This window comes from Cannabis sativa, chromosome 3, assembly GCF_029168945.1.
Source record: "Cannabis sativa cultivar Pink pepper isolate KNU-18-1 chromosome 3, ASM2916894v1, whole genome shotgun sequence".
In the NCBI taxonomy this organism is placed as follows: Eukaryota; Viridiplantae; Streptophyta; class Magnoliopsida; order Rosales; family Cannabaceae; genus Cannabis; species Cannabis sativa.
In genome coordinates, this window is record NC_083603.1 from 62,001,233 (window position 1) to 62,011,049 (window position 9,817).

Sequence of the window (9,817 nt, forward strand, 5' to 3'; positions counted from 1 at the left end):
TTACCATTCTAGTGTTTTTCTAATTTAGTTTGGGTGTGAAGGAGATAGGAGGAGGGTTGTCGAGGGTCAACCCTGACACTTTGGCAGATCTCTCAAGCTCTTCGCCATCCCTGATGGGTTTGACACTATTCTCCCCTCTCCACTCCGATACATTCCCCTCTAGATGCAAGTCCATTTTGTCCCATTTAGGAATCACTCATATGGTCTTGCCCAGTTTATTGTCGATGCCATAGGTGAACTTATTGAAGTCCATCTCTCGTCCCTCTGTTACTCGATTACTCCTTTTATGAGAATTAGACTCCTCTTCGACACCACTAAACCTCTTCATAGGGGTATGAATGTTCGTTTCACAAAGTTGGCCATTACTAAATAGCTCAAATTTCTGTACGAGGGAATTCAAAATTACTGTTACCATTGTGGTAAACTCGATCATACTTATATCAAATGTGATAATTTTCTACAGCACTGTGATACTTATGTGTATCATCCTTCTCTGAACTACAAAGATACTCTCAAGGCCCTTGCAAAATCTATCTACAAAAAGAGTATTTTTGAGTTGTCCAAACACTATTCCCTTTGAAGAACAGCCTTTACTATCGAACCTTTCTAGCCAAGGCCTTCAAGAAGCCATTGACAAGTTCCTTGTCCCAAGTATTGCCAATGCTACTTTAGCTCAAGCTCCACCAATTGTAACTTGCCCTACCCCTGTTTCCTTAAACCGATCCTCCCAAATTTCTAATGTCTCAACTGTCTCCACTTAGTCTACCACGGTGCAATTCACTGGCCCCAATGTTTCTACTCCTATCATGGTCTCTATGTTGTGACTGTTACCTCTAAAGGCAAGGGACCTATGTATCTTGAATCTTCCAGGCGTTCCACCCATTTCACTCTTGTTCCTCTTGTTAAGGTGGTGGCTTGCTCCAACTCTAGAATCAAACAATCCTTCACCAGACTTAATTGTCAGGCGAGTTCTTCAATCCGAAGCATGTTTAAAAGAGCCCGATCCTCCAATTTTGACTTTGCTGTTGTGCCAACTCTTCCAGACTCTGATGAAAAAATGGTAAAATTGCAAGTGGGGAGCCCACATCCTATGGCCGGCCACTAAAGCATATTTTTACCATATATTTATGAATTTTTTAATGCTAAATAATTCAAACCTAATCGTAGAAGGATTCCTATAAATAGATCGTGATGGACTCAAAACTGATAATTGATGCACATAAATCTTTTAGTCAAATTTTGAGCCTTGTCAACTTCTCTCTATTTTGAATCTTTCTCTCTCTCTTTCTCTTCAATTTTTGAACCCTTATAGTGATAGAGTACATGCCCATGCATAGCAAGTTGGTACTCAATCATAGTGTGTATGACTATGAAGAATCCAATAAAGTGAAGGAGAATTGGGCTCAGATCTTGGTAATACTCTGCTACAGGAAGGATACAAGGGTTAGAGATCTGAGTGAAAGGAGTCATTTAATTCTGCTTCAACCAATGTAAGGTTTCTTGATCTTTATATGTCTTTAAATTCCATTGTTTTAGAAATTCATATTTAGGATGTTAAACAACATACATGGTAGTAAATATAGATCTTGGTAAAATAATTACCAAAACCTCCTTACCCCTGCTTTTTTGCAAGGTTTTTTGTGAAGGTATGCTACTGTAGGTGTATCCATGATGGTTGTCCATCATGATCACTATTTCTTTTGAAATAAGGATTCTTAGTTTTTTGAAGTACTGAGTGGGTACCAAGTTTGCCTTGGTTGTCAAGGCGGCGCTAGCTAGTCAAGTGAGGGCATAACCTATTATGTTGTTTCTTGGGATTTGCCTTTTAGTACAACCTTTGAGCTAACTTAACAAGTCATAATATTAGCTCAAATAGGCCATTGAGCTGCATACTCACCTAGGACATGACGTACAACTAGTTGAGAGTCGTGGTGGATGTCTAGGTGTTTAGCCCGCGTTTCGTATTCAGCCTTGTTGTTAGAAGCTTAAAACAGACCTTAATTTCCATGTGTATCCATTACCTCCAGGTGTCTTGAGGGCCATGGCAGCATCGGGTAAGTGGTCAATGCACGTTCTAGGTTGAGTTGTCTTGCTCTTGCTCTCGCTACTTCTTTGGTTCTTACTTTTCTCCCAAACCTTTAGAGCTTTGAGGAGATATACTTTTATGTTTATCCATTAAGCTGGTGAGAGCTTTTCCTTTTATGGAAATGCTAGGTTTATAGGTGGCCTTATATTGGTTGAGCCTCGATGGTCCACTTGAGTGGTCGGTAAGGTGCTTCAGGTTTTGGTGACACCTGTCACCATAGCTAGTTGGCAAGTATTGCATTGAGAGTTTTGATAAAAGAGTGAAGCATGCATTCTTTTCCTCCTTCTCCCTTAGATTTCATGGCATAAGGGAATCATTGAATTTCCCTTTTTTTTCAATTATTTTGGTCAGAGCCATTGTTGTTGCGCTTGCCTCCCATATTCTTATTGTTGGACAATTGGCAGAGATCGTCTGTGTTGGTTGACACGTCGAACGGTGCTTGGGGCACTATGAGGCCCTAAGTTTGTTCGACATGGACCTGCCCCCTTGTCTAGGCTTGCTGGACAGCTTCTTCTAACTTTATGAAGTCATCAACTCGCTCAACGAACTCCTTCATATTGCTCGTTGATATCCTTCTAGAATTCACTCAATAGTAAGATGCGTCCAAGTATGGCCATCTATCAGCCTCAGCCAAGAACCTTTGAATATGGTCTTTCAAAGGTTCGTCTTGTCTTTTCTTTTTCCCTAAAAGATCTTCCAATCGTGAAGGTATTTGTCTTGAAAAAGAGAACTAGATATAGAACTCTCAGAGAATTCTTCCCAAGATTTAAATCTTCTTTGGGCCTGCTTGAAATACCAGTGTTCTGCTATTTCAGTCAGAGTTGCTGGAAAGATTCGGCATCGCACATCTACATATACATTTTGGAGATCTATTTGGATCTCAAAGTATTTCATATGTACTAAGGAATCTTCTTTCCCTGTATACATCTTAGTTAACATTCATTTTATAATTTTGTTTATATTATATTATACGATAACTAATTAGCTTTCAAAATAACAAAAAAGTATATAAAATAGTTTATATATAAAAACTGTAGCCTGTTATATTACATGACAACTAAGTAGTTTTAAAAATAATTGTTAAACTTAGCTAAATATAATTTAAATTATAAGCTACCACAATATAACTTAAAAATTACTAAGATGTATACCGTAGATCTCAAAAAGTGGTCAATCGACAACGAAGTCGTATTAACACTGATGCTTGCCATGTGTGACATAATTAAAACTATAAAGTAAAAGAACACAAGGATTTTTATAGAGGTTCAACCTCCTTAGTTAGCGGCTAATGACCTACTCTCCTTTTTGTTATATTGATACCGAGAGATAATACTATATAGATCACTATAGGTGGGATCTAATATAGCTCTCTTTAAGATTGTAAAGTGAATCAGTAGGCAAATCTCTAATGAGAGAGAGTTATGGCCTTGGAGGCGTGTGAGAAAGGAAGAGAGAAAGCCCTTTAGGCGTGTATAAGAGAGAGAGAGAGAGAGGAGAAGAATAGGCTTTTAGACATAAAGTTAAGAGCTAATGACTTAAGGGCTTAAATAAGACTTAGATGAGACTTAGCTTTGTAGGTTTGAGTTAAGGCCCTTTATATAGGAGAGCATAAACCCTAATTAGCAGATAAAATCATAGATATTTACATATTAAACTAATAAAAATAAATGACCAAATTGCCCCTTCAAAGTAGATATTTTTCGTAGCATCTTAGTGGGCAATCAAGGCCAAACTTGCAGCTTGGCTTGCTGCCCATGGATGAAGGTTGCACATCATTTCCTTGCCAGGGAGAAGCTGGTCGGCCATACACGTGCAGGAGGAGGTGTGGCTGACCATGCATGGTCTGTAGGTTGAGATTTGGCCAGTCATGCTCTTGCCAGGGTCTAGTCGGCCATGGGCCTGCTAAGGTTTGGCCAACCATGTGCCTGCCAGGGTCTTGCCAGCAATGTGCCTGCCAGGGTCTAGCTGGCCATGTTCCTGCTAGGATCTTATAGGTCATGTTCCTCCCAGCTTTTTTGAGAGGAGGCCTGCCTTTTGAGATGGAGGCCAGCCTTTGGTAAGTGGAGGTCAGCTTTGTACACCATTAACATGCAGAGGTTAGGTTCCCTTGGTCAAACAGATGCTCCCTTGGTCTAAAAGTCACCTCTTGGTCTACCAACTTCTGCTCCCTTGGTCGACATGTTATAGCTCTTTGATGGCTCGTTTAGTTCAATTTGCTTATTACTTAACGGTTTTGCAATACCTTCTAAGGAAACCCTATCTTTCTATTGGCAAAGCCGTGTTCCACCTATACTCTATCTTCTCTTACGTTGACATGCCATGTCAGGTGGACAAAATTTGGGATAACATTCGCCCCCAAGTCTCTGTTCAAATATCTGGTCAAATAGGGATTTTTTGGCTCTTGTCTTATTTGTAGTAGTCTCTATTGAGCAGCTTCGTCTAGCCAAGTGTTGGATTTTTGCATGGCATGCTTTTAGATCTTTGATCTTCTCACTATACATACATTTCATCTTCTCTTCTTTGATATCTCTTATTTGTACATTCCATTGACAAGTTTCAAGCTTTTTAAGCTTTTAGAAACTTTTTGGTTCTCATGTTAGTTTATAATCTTATTGGTATATTGATCCTCATGATAGTTTTTGAATCTATAATGTGTGACTTCTTGATGGAAATGATTTGATTTTGGCCTTTGTTGTGATTTCTGACTAATTGAGTCATAAAGAACACGAGGCACATATTCAAGTTTTGAAATAAAAACACACACTTGGATTCAAAGCTAACCTTGGCCGGCCTAGGAGGACGTGCTTAAGGACTGGCCAGCCCTAGTACTTAATTGTTGGAGTTGGACAACCTTAGGGTTTCTCCTTATAAAGCTAGCTTATTCATGCCTAGGTTCGGTGAACCTGGTCGATTCTTGGCTGTCATGGGACCATCGCCAACCCTGTCAAGGCTTGGGAACCTTGGCCCACCTGGGCCATGGTTCCAAGTGGGTTGCCAGCATACTTCCTCTTTTGACTTTGCCAAGAATCTTGTTATGGCCTTGTAGGCATATAAAACCTTAGTCTCATACGTGGCTCCCTTAGAAACTCTATATGAAACTTAATGGTGAGTCTATTATAGTCGAATGTTCAACTTAAGACTGAACATTTTGTCTAACTTGTTACACTTGAGACTTGTAGTTTGCTGATACCCAGCTTGTATGCTGACATGGTCTGGCAAGTACCCTTAGGTACGATTGTCTAGATTTTTGTCTATGGCTTGGAACTTGGAAGGAACTCTGCCTTTTTGCTTGGAACCTACTAGGAACTTTGCCTTCTGGCTTAGAACCTACCAAGAACTCTTCCTTAGCCTTTTCTCGGTGCATGGTTCCTATAGGAACTCTGTGTGGTACTTCTCTGGCTATACTATTCTTGTAGGGCCTTGGCTTTTTTCGTGTGAACTGTTTTTTATTCATATTTAGCCTCAAGACTTTCATGTTCTTGCTTTTGGCCCATAGGCGCTCTATTTTCAAACACTACTATCATTTATCCTTAAAGCCTTTTATCATTGACATATGATCATCGTGGCTATCTTTTTATGACCTTGACATGTCAGTATCAAGATTTACTTTTCTTTATGTCAAACCGAAGTATGCTTACACTTGACTTAGAGGCAGGTTTAATAGCTTATTGTAAGTGTTAAAATTTCTCTGCATAAGTTCTACATGTTAGTTCGATGCATTGTGCGATGTAGGTGCCCCCAAAGTAAGCACATCTCTTAGTTACTTACAATTCATCACGTTTCACAAACCTTGCCTGGGAATTTTCTCAAGGTTCTACCGGGTGTATGCACGTGGAACTAGCAAAGAATAACTTTAAGATGTTATAATTGTTAGAAGTGGTATAGAGACAGTCGGTCAAACATGTAACGAAAGCTTACAACTTAGTGTTCTCTTTTGAAATCATATGATTGCTACCCCTGTGTGGCTTGCCGCAACGCCCATCACTAAAGAGTGAGGGTAGGCCATGCTAAAAAGAAATGGGTCCTAGCTCTTTTATGGGTTCCTACACGGTGAAACATTAGAGGAACTAACATTCAAAATTTCTAGTGAGAGCACATACAAAGATGTTCTCTATTCCAACATTTTGGTAGAAGAGTCAACTCCAAGTTCTCATTGTACTCACCACGCATCTATGCACCTTTATTGTTATCTTATAACACTGTGCGGACCTTTTAGTTTGGTCCAAAAATGCTTGCTGCAAAATCTTCATTGTCTAGGAGTATTCTTCAGAGAGTAGGTCTATTACGAAGAATTTCTCTTCTCGATCATTTTATTGAAGGACTTGGTAACTCTTTGTGGGTAGACATGCTGCTTTTAGTTGGCTTGGTCTCTTCTTCTTTCCCTTTTATCAAGGGATCCTGCTAGCAAGATGTGGTTTCCTTCTTAATCACAGTAGACTAGAAGTGTAAGGCTATGGCCGTCCAAGTTGTGGAGGTGATGGCCAGATAGGTGGATAGTTCTATGGTCGGCCAGTATGTTGTGGTCATGGTTGGCTAGCCTTCTAAAGGCTAAGTTGATGCTGCAGTTTGATCCCTTTTACACTCAGTTGGCTTTACCCCTGGCATGATTGTCGTATAGCCTTTGTGCACCCTTGTCAATAGCTATTCAAATTTTTTCTTAGTACTGATTCTTAGAGGTGGTGTTGGGATACCACATTTGTGCGTTATGCTGTGCAGGATTGGACACCCCATAGCCATCCCCTAATCCTTGCTTTCTAGCAAGGTTTTTATTTGGAGATATTCTATTGTAAGTGTATCCATTTTGGTTTTCCAGTAAGTCTATTTCTTTTAAAATATAGCAACTTAGTTTGTTGAAGAACTTAGCATGTACCAAGTTTTGTCGTGGTTGCCATGGCGCAGCTGACTAGTGGAGCGAGTGCATTGATTGTTGTGTCATCTTTAGGGACTTGCCTTTTAGTAGAGCCTTTAAGTTGACTTAACAAGTCTTGATATTATCTCAATTAAGCATCATCTTTTTGAATGAGCTGTAAATTCACCTAGGACATGACCTACTACTAGTTCACAGTCGTGGTGTATATCTAGGTGTTTAGCACGCGCTTTGCGTGCTAGCTTGAGGCCAACATTCAGAGCTTCATGTTCAACCTCGTTGTTAGAAGCTTTGAAATTTACCTGTGTTGCCATGTGCAGCTATTGCCCCCCAAGTGCTCTGAGGGCCAAGCTTGCATCAGGCAAGTGGTCAATGTACCTCCTAGGTGGAGTTTCTTTGCTCTTGCTCTCGCTTCTTTTGTGGCTTTGCTTTTCTCCTGAACTTTGAGAGATTTTGGGAGATATGCTTTTATGATTAGCCATGAAGATAGTGAGAGCTTGGCCTTTGGTGGCCAGGTTTAGTTGACAAGTGGCCTGATATTGGCCAAGTCTCCGTCAGATGCTACAGGTCTCGGCAAAACCTGCCGCAATGGTTGATCGATGTATTCCTTTATAGGTTGTTCCTTAAAGTAGGGCCTTAGCTTTTTGGAATCCAAGAGCAAGCTATAGGTCAGCTTCTCCATCAGTGGTCACCGACATTCAGCGTCAATTAGTCTCTTGTTGATGTAGTATACAGGGTGTTGTACACCGTCTTCTTCTCATGTAAGGACATCACTCACAACATGTTCTGTGACTACTAGGTACACCCCGAGCTCTTCATTGTCTAGGAGTTTTCACAATATAAGTTGTTGAGCCAATTGTGTCTTCAACTCCTGGAATGTGGTTTCACATTCCTCTGTCCTCTCAAATTTATTGTTGGCTCCTAGAATGTTGAAAAAGGGTACACAATTGTCTGTAGACTTGGAAAAAAACCTGCTTAGTGAAACATGCATCTTGTTAGGCTTTGTACTTCCTTGATGGTTGTGGGCAGCTTCATGTCAAAAAGTGCTTGAATTTTGTCTGAGTTTGCTTTTATTCCCCTGTCATTAACTATGAAGCCAAGGAATTTATCTGAGCCTACTCCGAAAGAACTTTTGAGGGAGTTAAGCTTCATGTTGTAGCTGCAGAGGATTTTTTAGCATTCACCTAGGTCCTCCACATGCCCCCTACCATTTTGGACTTGACAATCATGTCGTTAACATACACCTCCATGCTGTTGCCAATAAGATCTTCGAACATTTTGTTCTCAAGCCTCTGATATGTGGCCCCTGCATGATTAAGTCGGTCATGAAGCTTGTATGCTCTTGATCTGGCAGATGCATCTCCTTTTTCCTTGCTTTGGACAAGGCCAAGTTGTAAAAGTAACATGCATATTGTTTTTATCCTCTCAAACATCCTACCACATCCCTTGTTGGGAATTTCAGGCAGAGGTGGTAGATGGATGTTTTTGCCTTCAGGTCGTATAGGGCTGATCGGCCTATCGTGGCATTGAAAGCCAACGGAACGTCAATTCATCCACCATCAAACTTCTGGTAGTTAGATTTTCTCCAATAGTGAGGGGTAATCTGATATACCTAATTAGTGTGATGCCTTGGTCAAAGAGGCCAGACATCACTTGACTACACGGTGCCAAATCAGCGAGTTGAAGCCCCATCTTCCCATATGTTGACTTGAAAAGAATGTTGGAGGAGGCTCCATTTTCCACCATGCATCTTGCCATAGTCATATTCCCGATTGATGCTATAATGACTAGCGGGTCATTATGAGGGAATTGACTTGGGTAGTATCTCCTTTTGAGAAAGGGATCGTCGGCTCTCCAAGATTTGGCTGCTTAGAGCCTGATTCCTCGACCGCCAAGATGTCACTTTTGGGCTTGTAACAGAGTGTCTAAGCATAACGCTCCCTAGCTTTGTTGGTGTCACCTACAATTTGGGATCTGCAGATGATGTCACTTAAGTGTCCTGCCACTGGAGGTTTTGGTAGAATTGCTGGTACCTTCTGTGCTCTTAGCAAGTCATGGGGCTATTGGATGCCTTGTGACTGCCTGTTGGTGACTTTCCCTGTCTAGGCCGTTCTGGGCATGCATTTCTTTGGGAGTTTTGTAGGAGAGTGAAGCATGTGCGCTTCTCCTCCTTCTCCCTTATTCATGGTGTAAGGGAATCGTTGATTTTCCCTCTTTTACCATTATATTGGTCAGAGCCATCGTTCTTGTGCTTGCCACCACCATTCTCATTGTTGGGGAATTTACAGAGATCGTCTACATTGGCCGACATGTCGGATAATGCTTGGTGCACTATAAGGCCCTGTGTTTCTTCGTCATTGACCTTCCCTCTCATTTGGGCTTTCTAGAAAGCTTCTTCCAACTTTATGAAGCCATCAACTCACTCAAGGAACTCCTTCATGTTTTTTGTTAAGATCCTTTTGATATCTTTGCAAAAGTCACTCAACGGTTGGATGCCTCTGAGTATGCCTGTATATCAGCCTTCTTCTATCAGGCCTTTGACCTTCGTGGCCTCAGCCATGAACAATTGAATGTATTCCTTCAAAGGTTCATTTTATATTTGCTTTATTTTGACAAGATCATGCAATCGTGAAGTGATTTGTCTTGAAGCAGAGAACTAAATATAGAACTCTTGGGAGAATTCTTCCTAAAAATTAAATCGTCCTTGGGCCAGCTTGAAATATTAATGTTGGGCTATTTTAGCTAGATTTTCTGGAAAGATTTGGCAACGCACATCTCCCAATACTTGTTGATGATCTAATTGGATTTCAAAGTATTTGAGGTGTACCAGGGGTTCTTCTTTCCCCGTGTAAATCTTCCACGCC